Source organism: Heterodontus francisci, chromosome 24 (genome assembly GCF_036365525.1).
Source record: "Heterodontus francisci isolate sHetFra1 chromosome 24, sHetFra1.hap1, whole genome shotgun sequence".
Lineage (NCBI taxonomy): Eukaryota > Metazoa > Chordata > Chondrichthyes > Heterodontiformes > Heterodontidae > Heterodontus > Heterodontus francisci.
In genome coordinates this window covers 34,181,129-34,191,832 of record NC_090394.1, presented here as the reverse complement: position 1 = coordinate 34,191,832, position 10,704 = coordinate 34,181,129, and positions in this window count along the sequence as shown.

Genomic DNA, 10,704 nt, shown 5'->3' with positions numbered 1-10,704 from the left:
TGTAATATAGAACATCCATTGTCGCTCAGTGTGATATAGAACACTCATCCTCAGAGTTCAGTGTGATATAGAACACCCATTGTAGCTCAGTGTGATATAGAACACTCATTGTAGCTCAGTGTAATATAGAACACCCATTGTAGCTCAGTGTGATATCGAACACTCATTGTAGCTCAGTGTGATATAGAACACTCATCCTCAGAGTTCTTGTGATATAAAACACCCATTGTAGCTCAGTGTGATATCGAACACTCATTGTAGCTCAGTGTGATATAGAACACTCATCCTCAGAGTTCAGTGTGATATAGAACACCCATTGTAGCTCAGTGTGATATAGAACACTCATTGTAGCTCAGTGTAATATAGAACACTCATTGCAGCACAGTGTGATATAGAACACTCATCCTCAGAGTTCAGTGTGATATAGAACACCCATTGTAGCTCAGTGTGATATAGAACACTCATTGTAGCTCAGTGTAATATAGAACACTCATTGTAGCTCAGTGTAATATAGAACACCCATTGTAGCTCAGTGTGATATCGACCATTCATTGGAGCTCAGTGTGATATAGAACACTCATTGTAGCTCATTGTGATATAGAACACTCATTGTATCTCAGTGTGATATAGAACACTCATTGCAGCACAGTGTGATATAGAACACTCATCCTCAGAGTTCAGTGTGATATAGAACACCCATTGTAGCTCAGTGTGATATAGAGCACACATTGTAGCTCAGTGTGATAATGAACACTCATTGCAGCTCAGTGTAATATAGAACATCCATTGTCGCTCAGTGTGATATAGAACACTCATCCTCAGAGTTCAGTGTGATATAGAACACCCATTGTAGCTCAGTGTGATAAAGAACACCCATTGTAGCTCATGTGATATAGAACACTCATTGTAGCTCAGTGTAATATCGAACACCCATTGTAGCTCAGTGTGATATCGAACACTCATTGTAGCTCAGTGTGATATAGAACACTCATCCTCAGAGTTCTTGTGATATAGAACACCCATTGTAGCTCAGTGTGATATCGAACACTCATTGTAGCTCAGTGTGATATAGAACACTCATCCTCAGCGTTCAGTGTGATATAGAACACCCATTGTAGCTCAGTGTGATATAGAACACTCATTGTAGCTCAGTGTAATATAGAACACCCATTGTAGCTCAGTGTGATATAGAACACCCATTGTAGCTCAGTGTGATATCGACCATTCATTTGAGCTCAGTGTGATATAGAACACCCATTGTAGCTCAGTGTGATATAGAACACTCATTGTAGCTCAGTGTGATACAGAACACCCATTGCAGCTCAGTGTGATATAGAACACTCATTGTAGCTCAGTGTGATATAGAACACTCATCCTCAGATTTCAGTGTGATATAGAACACCCATTGTAACTCAGTGTGATATAGAACACCCATTGTAGCTCAGTGTGATATCGAACACTCATTGGAGCTCAGTGTAATATAGAACATCCATTGTAGCTCAGTGTGATATCGAACACTCATTGTAGCTCAGTGTAATATGGAACACCCATTGTCGCTCAGTGTGATATTGAACACCCATTGTAGCTCAGTGTGATACAGAACACCCATTGCAGCTCAGTGTGATATAGAACACTCACTGTAGCTCAGTGTGATATAGAACACTCATCCTCAGAGTTCAGTGTGCTATAGAACACCCATTGTAGCTCAGTGTGATATAGAACACTCATTGTAGCTCAGTGTGATATAGAACACTCATTGTAGCTCAGTGTAATATAGAACACCCATTGTAGCTCAGTGTGATATTGAACACTCATTGTAGCTCAGTGTAATATGGAACACCCATTGTAGCTCAGTGTGATATTGAACACCCATTGTAGCTCAGTGTGATATGGAACACCCATTGTAGCTCAGTGTGATATAGAACACCCATTGTAGCTCAGTGTGATATAGAACACTCATTGTAGCTCAGTGTGATACAGAACACCCATTGCAGCTCAGTGTGATATAGAACACTCATTGTAGCTCAGTGTGATATAGAACACTCATCCTCAGATTTCAGTGTGATATAGAACACCCATTGTAGCTCAGTGTGATATCGACCATTCATTTGAGCTCAGTGTGATATAGAACACCCATTGTAGCTCAGTGTGATATAGAACACTCATTGTAGCTCAGTGTGATATAGAACACTCATTGTAGCTCAGTGTGATATAGAACACTCATCCTCAGATTTCAGTGTGATATAGAACACCTATTGTAGCTCAGTGTGATATAGAACACCCATTGTAGCTCAGTGTGATATCGAACACTCATTGGAGCTCAGTGTAATATAGAACATCCATTGTAGCTCAGTGTGATATCGAACACTCATTGTAGCTCAGTGTAATATAGAACACCCATTGTAGCTCAGTGTGATATTGAACACCCATTGTAGCTCAGTGTGATACAGAACACCCATTGCAGCTCAGTGTGATATAGAACACTCATTGTAGCTCAGTGTGATATAGAACACTCATCCTCAGAGTTCAGTGTGATATAGAACACCCATTGTAGCTCAGTGTGATATAGAACACCCATTGTAGCTCAGTGTGATATAGAACACTCATTGTAGCTCAGTGTGATATAGAACACTCATTGTAGCTCAGTGTAATATAGAACACCCATTGTAGCTCAGTGTGATATCGAACACTCATTGTAGCTCAGTGTAATATGGAACACCCATTGTAGCTCAGTGTGATACAGAACACCCATTGCAGCTCAGTGTGATATAGAACACTCATTGTAGCTCAGTGTGATATGGAACACTCATCCTCAGAGTTCAGTGTGATATAGAACACCCATTGTAGCTCAGTGTGATATCGAACACTCATTGCAGCTCAGTGTAATATAGAACATCCATTGTAGCTCAGTGTGATATAGAACACTCATCCTCAGAGTTGAGTGTGATATAGAACACCCATTGTAGCTCAGTGTGATATAGAACACCCATTGTCGCTCAGTGTGATAGAGAAGACTCATTGTAGCTCAGTCTGATATCGAACACCCATTGTAGCTCAGTCTGATATAGAACACTCATTGTAGCTCAATGTGATATAGAACACTCATTGTTGCTCAGTGTGATAAAGAACACTCATTGTAGCTCAGTGTGATAGAGAAGACTCATTGCAGCTCAGTGTGATATAGAACTCTCATTGTAGCTCAGTCTGATATCGAACACCCATTGTAGCTCAGTCTGATATAGAACACTCATTGTAGCTCAATGTGATATCGAACACTCATTGTTGCTCAGTGTGATAAAGAACACTCATTGTAGCTCAGTGTGATAGAGAAGACTCATTGTCGCTCAGTGTGATATAGAACACCCATTGTAGCTCAGTGTGATATAGAACACTCATTATAGCTCAGTGTGATCTAGAACACCCATTGTAGCTCAGTGTGATATAGAACACTCATTGTAGCTCAGTGTGATATAGAACACTCATTCTAGCTCAGTGTGATATAGAACACCCATTGTAGCTCAGTGTGATATAGAACACCCGTTGTAGCTCAGTGTGATATCGAACACTCATTGTAGCTCAGTGTGATATCGAACACTTATTGTCGCTCAGTGTGGGATAGAACACTCATCATCATAGCTCATCGTGGTATAGAACACTCATTGTAGCTCACTGTGAGATAGATCACACATCATCGTCGCTCAGTGTGATAAAAAGCACTAAATGTAGCTCAGTGTGGGATAGAATACACATTTAGCTCAGTCTGACATGGACCACTCATTGTAGCTCAATGTGATATAGAACACTCATTGCAGCTCAGTGTGATATAGAACAATCATCCTCAGAGTTTAGTGTGGTAGAGAACACTCATTGTAGCTCAGTGTGATATAGAACGCTCATTGTAGCTCAGTGTGAAATAGAACTCTCATTGCAGCTCAGTGTGATACAGAACACCCATTGTAGATCAGTGTGATATATGAAAACTCAACCTCACAGTTCAATGTGGTATAGAATACTCATTGTAGCTCAGTGTGGTCGAGAACACTCATTGTAGCTCAGTGTGATATGGAACACTCATTGTAGCTCAGTCTGATATAGAACACTCATTGTAGCTTAGTGTGTTAGAGAACACTCATTGTAGCTCAGTGTGATATAGAACTCTCATTGCAGCTCAGTCTGATAGAGAACACTCATTGTAGCTTAGTGTGTTAGAGAACACTCATTGTAGCTCAGTGTGATATGGAACACTCATTTTAGCTCAGTCTGATATAGAACACTCATTGTAGCTTAGTGTGTTAGAGAACACTCATTGTAGCTCAGTCTGATATAGAACACTCATTGTAGCTTAGTGTGTTAGAGAACACTCATTGTCGCTCAGTGTGATATAGAACACCCATTGTAGCTCAGTGTGATATCGAACACCCGTTGTAGCTCAGTGTGATATAGAACACTCATTGTAGCTCAGTGTGATATAGAACACTCATTGTAGCTCAGTGTGATATCGAACACTCATTGTAGCTCAGTGTGATATAGAACACTCATCCTCAGAGTTCAGTGTGGTAGAGAACACCCATTGTAGCTCAGTGTGATATAGAACACCCATTGTAGCTCAGTGTGATATAGAACACTCATTGGAGCTCAGTGTGATATAGAACACTCATTGGAGCTCAGTGTGATATAGAACACCCATTGTAGCTCAGTGTGATATAGAACACCCATTGTAGCTCAGTGTGATATAGAACACTCATTGTAGCTCAGTGTGATATAGAACACTCATTGTATCTCAGTGTGATATAGAACACTCATTGCAGCACAGTGTGATATAGAACACTCATCCTCAGATTTCAGTGTGATATAGAACACCCATTGTAGCTCAGTGTGATATAGAACACCCAATGTAGCTCAGTGTGATATAGAACACTCATTGTAGCTCAATGTGATATAGAACACTCATTGTTGCTCAGTGTGATAAAGAACACTCATTGTAGCTCAGTGTGATAGAGAAGACTCATTGCAGCTCAGTGTGATATAGAACTCTCATTGTAGCTCAGTCTGATATCGAACACCCATTGTAGCTCAGTCTGATATAGAACACTCATTGTAGCTCAATGTGATATCGAACACTCATTGTTGCTCAGTGTGATAAAGAACACTCATTGTAGCTCAGTGTGATAGAGAAGACTCATTGTCGCTCAGTGTGATATAGAACACCCATTGTAGCTCAGTGTGATATAGAACACTCATTATAGCTCAGTGTGATCTAGAACACCCATTGTAGCTCAGTGTGATATAGAACACTCATTGTAGCTCAGTGTGATATAGAACACTCATTCTAGCTCAGTGTGATATAGAACACCCATTGTAGCTCAGTGTGATATAGAACACCCGTTGTAGCTCAGTGTGATATCGAACACTCATTGTAGCTCAGTGTGATATCGAACACTTATTGTCGCTCAGTGTGGGATAGAACACTCATCATCATAGCTCATCGTGGTATAGAACACTCATTGTAGCTCACTGTGAGATAGATCACACATCATCGTCGCTCAGTGTGATAAAAAGCACTAAATGTAGCTCAGTGTGGGATAGAATACACATTTAGCTCAGTCTGACATGGACCACTCATTGTAGCTCAATGTGATATAGAACACTCATTGCAGCTCAGTGTGATATAGAACAATCATCCTCAGAGTTTAGTGTGGTAGAGAACACTCATTGTAGCTCAGTGTGATATAGAACGCTCATTGTAGCTCAGTGTGAAATAGAACTCTCATTGCAGCTCAGTGTGATACAGAACACCCATTGTAGATCAGTGTGATATATGAAAACTCAACCTCACAGTTCAATGTGGTATAGAATACTCATTGTAGCTCAGTGTGGTCGAGAACACTCATTGTAGCTCAGTGTGATATGGAACACTCATTGTAGCTCAGTCTGATATAGAACACTCATTGTAGCTTAGTGTGTTAGAGAACACTCATTGTAGCTCAGTGTGATATAGAACTCTCATTGCAGCTCAGTCTGATAGAGAACACTCATTGTAGCTTAGTGTGTTAGAGAACACTCATTGTAGCTCAGTGTGATATGGAACACTCATTTTAGCTCAGTCTGATATAGAACACTCATTGTAGCTTAGTGTGTTAGAGAACACTCATTGTAGCTCAGTCTGATATAGAACACTCATTGTAGCTTAGTGTGTTAGAGAACACTCATTGTCGCTCAGTGTGATATAGAACACCCATTGTAGCTCAGTGTGATATCGAACACCCGTTGTAGCTCAGTGTGATATAGAACACTCATTGTAGCTCAGTGTGATATAGAACACTCATTGTAGCTCAGTGTGATATCGAACACTCATTGTAGCTCAGTGTGATATAGAACACTCATCCTCAGAGTTCAGTGTGGTAGAGAACACCCATTGTAGCTCAGTGTGATATAGAACACCCATTGTAGCTCAGTGTGATATAGAACACCCATTGTAGCTCAGTGTGATATAGAACACTCATTGGAGCTCAGTGTGATATAGAACACCCATTGTAGCTCAGTGTGATATAGAACACCCATTGTAGCTCAGTGTGATATAGAACACTCATCTTCATAGTTCAGTGTGGTAGAGAACTCTCATTGTAGCTCAGTGTGATATAGAACTCTCATTGTAGCTCAGTCTGATATGGAACCCTCATTGTCGCTCAGTGTGATATAGGACACTCATCTTCATAGTTCAGTGTGGTAGAGAACTCTCATTGTAGCTCAGTGTGAAATAGAACTCTCATTGTAGCTCAGTCTGATATGGAACACCCATTGTTGCTCAGTGTGATGTCGAACACTCATTGTAGGTGACTGTGGTATGAAACACTCATCGTCGTAGCTCATTGTGGGATAGAACACTCTTCATCATAGCTTATCGTGGTATAGAACACTCATTGTAGCTCACTGTGATGTGGAAAACTGATCTTCGTAGCTCTGTGTGATACAGAACATTCGTCATCATAGCTCAATGTGGTATAGAATACTTATTGTAGCTCAGTGTGGTATCGAACACACATCATAGCTCAGTGTGGTATAGAATACTCATCATCATCGCTCAGTGTGGTATGGAACACACATCGTAGCTCACTGTGGTATAGAACACATCATCCTAGCTCAGTGTGGTATGGAACACTCATCATCCTAGCTCTGTGTGGTGTAGGACACTCATCATTGTAGCTTAGTCTGATACAGGACACACATCATAGCTCAGTGTGGTATAGATCACACATCATTGTAGCTCATGTTCCCTCCGTGACACCCTGGTCCACTCCTCCATTGCCCCCACCACCTCGTCCGCTTCCCATGGCACCTTCCCCTGCAATCGCAGGAGGTGTAATACCTGCCCATTTACCTCCTCTGTCCTCACTATCCCAGGCCCCAAACACTCCTTTCAGGTGAAGCAGCAATTTACTTGTACTTCTTTCAATGTAGCATACTGTATTTGCTGCTCACAATGTGGTCTCTCTACATTGGGGTGACCAAACGTAGACTGGGTGACCGCTTTGCGGAATACCTCCAGTGAACATCAACGCAAGCTCGAGGAACAGCATCTCATTTACCGATTCGGCACACTACAGCCTGCCGGACTGATCATTGAGTTCAACAATTTCAGAGCATGATGGGCCTCCCATTTTACTTTTATTTTTATTTTATTTTTATTTTTAATATTTGTTTTGTGTGTTTATTTTATTTTATTTCATCTTAGTTTGTTCAGTTTGCTTACCTTTTTTCATGTTTGTAATCTGTTAACACCCTATCTGTACTAATGCTTTGTCTTTCAACACAGCATTAACATATTGTTTGCCTTTGCTCCATGACCTTCTGGTCAGCTACTCTGTGACCTTGTCCTATCTGCACCTTCTCCTTTTTTATCTCTTGCCCCACCCCCGCTTTACTTGCCTCTAACCTTTCACATTTCTAATATTTGCCAGCTCTGAAGAAGGGTCACTGACCTGAAACGTTAACTCTGCTTCTCTCTCCACAGAGTATTTTCAGCATTTCTTGTTTTTATTTCGTTGTTGCTCAGTGTGGTCTGGAACACTCATTGTAGCACAGTGTAGTTATAGAACACTCATTGTAGCTCAGTCTGATATAGAACACTCATTGCAGTTCATTGTGATATAGAATATGCCACATTGTAACTCACTGAAATACAGAACACACATCATCATAGCTCAGCAAGTATAGAACACATCAATCAAAATTGCAAAGCAGCTTCTGAAACATTGTTAAACCAAAAGAAGGTCTAAAGGGCTTGTGGACTGTGTGCAGATTCGTACTTATATGACCAGAATTCATGGGATCAGGTGTACGATTTAACAATATACTCATATTGCACAAGTAGACTGGCTCATCGATTACCTGTTGAAGGTCATCTACAGGAAGCATATCAACTTTAAAATCCTCATTCTCACACTCAAACTCCTTAATTTGCGCCACAGTCCAGCAAACCTTGATGCTACAGCCCAACACACACATTCCCCATCTCCCAACACACACGCTTCCCATGTCCCAACACACATACTCTCCTGGTCTCGACACACACATTCGCCATCTCGCAACACAAATTTCCCATGTCCAAAACACACACATTCCCCATGTCTCAACACACTCCCCGTATCCCAAGACACTCCCTCCTCATACCCCAACACACTCTGCATGTCCCAACACACACATTTCCCATGTCCCAACACACTCGCCATATCCCAAGACACTCCCACCCCATGTCCCAGCGGACTCCCTCCTCATGTCCCAACACACTCCCCATATCTCAACACACACACTACCCATGTCCCAAGACACTCCATCCCAAGTCCCAACACACATCCTCTTCATGTCCCAACATACTCCCCATATCTCAACACACACACTCCCCATGTCCCAAGACACTCCCTCCTCAGGTCCCAACACACTCCCCACGTCCCAACACACACATTCCCCATCTCCCAACACACTCCCCACGTCCAAAACACACACATTCCATGTCCCAAGACATTCCCTCCCTGTGTTCCAACAAACCCTCCCCATGTCCCAACACAGAGCCGCCCCCATGTCCTATGTCCCAACACAGACCTCCCCATGTCCCAACACAATCCCCATGTCCCAACACACTCCGCATGTCCCGACACACTCCCTCCCCATGTTCCAACACACTCCCTTCCCATGTCCCAACACACAGCCTCCCCATGTCCCAACACACAGCCTCCCCATGTCCCAACACACACCCTGCTCATGTCCCAACACACACCCTGCTCATGTCCCAACACACTCCCTCCCCATGTCACAACACGCACCCTCCCCATGTCCCAACACGCACCCTCCTCATGTCCCAACACACAGCCTCCCCATGTCCCAACACACACCATCCCCATGTCCCAACACACACCCTGCTCATGTCCCATCAAACTCCCACCCCATGTCCCAACGCACTCCCTCCCCATGTCCCAACGCACTCCCTCCCCATGTCCCAACACATACCCTCCCCATGTCCCAACACATACCCTCCCCATGTCCCAACACATACACACTCCCCATGTCCCAACACACTCTCTCCCTATGTTTTAACACACCCTCCTCATGTCCCAAGACATTCCCTCCCCATGTTCCAATACACTCCCTCCACATGTCCCAACACATTCCCTCCCCATGTCCCAACACACTCCCTCCACATGTCCCAACACATTCCCTCCCCGTGTCCCAAAACACTGCGTCCCCATGTTCCACTACACCCCCACACCATGACCCAATCCAGACCTCCCCGCCATGCCCCATGTCCCAACACACACCCTCCTCATGTCCCGACACACTCCCTCCCCATGTCCCAACACACACACAGTCACCATGTCCCAACACACCCCCTATGTCCCAACACACACCCTCCTAATGTCCCAACACACTCCCTCCCCATGTCCCAACACACACCCTCCTCATGTCCCAACACACACCCTCCTCATGTCCCAACACACTCCCTCCCCATGTCACAACACACACCCTCCCCATGTCCCAACACGCACCCTCTTCATGTCCCAACACGCACCCTCCCCATGTCCCAACACGCACCCTCCCCATGTCCCAACAGGCACCCTCCTCATGTCCCAACACACACCCTCCCCATGTCCCAACACACACCCTCCCCATGTCCCAACACACACCCTCCTCATGTCCCAACACACTCCCTCCCCATGTCACAACACACACCCTCCCCATGTCCCAACACGCACCCTCCCCATGTCCCAACACGCACCCTCCTCATGTCCCAACACACACCCTCCCCATGTCCCAACACACTCCCTCCCCATGTCCCAACACACTCCCTCCCCATGTCCCAACACGCACCCTCCCCATGTCCCAACACACACCCTCCCCATGTCCCAACACACACCCTCCCCATGTCCCAACACACTCCCTCCCCATGTCCCAACACACACCCTCCCCATGTCCCAACACACTCCCTCCCCATGTCCCAACACACTCCCTCCCCATGTCCCAACACACACCCTCCCCATGTCCCAACACACACCCTGCTCATGTCCCAACACACTCCCACCCCATGTCCCAACACACTCCCTCCCCATGTCCCACACACACCCTGCTCATGTCCCAACACACTCTCTCCCCATGTCCCAACACACACCCTCCCCATGTCCCAACACACACCCTCCTCATGTCCCAACACAC